The sequence below is a fragment of the Monodelphis domestica genome, chromosome 1 (genome assembly GCF_027887165.1).
Source record: "Monodelphis domestica isolate mMonDom1 chromosome 1, mMonDom1.pri, whole genome shotgun sequence".
NCBI lineage: Eukaryota > Metazoa > Chordata > Mammalia > Didelphimorphia > Didelphidae > Monodelphis > Monodelphis domestica.
The window spans coordinates 544785565-544786882 of record NC_077227.1 but is presented as its reverse complement, the minus strand read 5'-3'; positions in this window follow the sequence as shown (position 1 = coordinate 544786882).

Sequence of the window (1318 nt, the reverse complement as noted above, 5' to 3'; positions counted from 1 at the left end):
AGATTAAAGCAATATATCATTTATCATATATTATGATCAGGAAGAATTCATAACATAAATGCAAGGGCTGATGCACTATCAGCATAGTTGACTATATCAATAAGAATATCAACAGAAATCATATCATATCTAAAGTCAAAGAAATGATCTTGATAAAATTCAGCATCCATTCCTATTAAATGAAAACACTACAAAGTATAAGAATAAATGAAGTTTAAAAAAAAAAGATAAGTAGCATCTATCTAAAACCATCAGCAAACAGTATCTATAATGGAGATAAGCTAGAATTCTCCCCATTAAGACCAGAGATGAAGGAAGGATGCACATTACCATCACTATTTTTCAAAACTATACTAGAAACACTAACTATAGAAATAAGAGAAGAAAGAACAATGGAAACAATTAAAATAAGCAATGAGGAAACTAAAATATCACTCATTGAAGATGATATGATGATATATATAGAGGATCCTAGAGATTCAACTAAAAATAAAAGAAATAACAAATTGATCTTCATAATTTCTATATGTATTCAAGAATGTCCAACATTAAGAGACAGAAAAAGAAATTTCATTTAAAACAATTACACCCAATATGAAATATTTGAAAGTCTACCTTCCATGCCAAACCCAGGTAATATGTGAACACAATTACAAAATATTTTTCATTTAATAAAGTTAGATTTAAACAACTGGAGAAATATGTAATGCTTGTGTGTAGGCTGAGCCAATGTAATAAAATGATAATTCTACATAAATTAATTTACTTATTCAATGATTTACCAATTAAACTAACAAAAATTACTGTATAGGGTTAGAAAAAGTAAGAAAATTATTCTGAAAAAAATAAGGATATTTAGGTAATCAATTGTTAAAATGTGAAGGAAAGAGGCCTAGCAATACCAAATTTCAATATACATTACAAAATGACAGTAAAAACAATCTATTATGGATTAAAAAATAAAATGATGTATCACTGGAATAGATTATGTAGTTAATAAACAGTAGTAAATGTCTAGTATTTGACATACCCAGAGCTTCAAGATTTTGAAACAAAAATTCACTATGTGATAATTTTTAATTTAATTTTTTAATATTTTCTTTATTTTTATTACTTTTTTAAAGTTTCCAGATATCTCCCTCTCTTTCTCCCTCCTTTTCCACTCAACAATAGAGAAGACATTATTTGACCAACATATATGTGTTATTAAAAACCTTATCATGCACACTTTTATATATCATTTCTTTCTCAGTATGTGGACATTCACAGTTATTTTTCAAACCACATTACTGTTGCTATATACAATGTCCTCTTATTT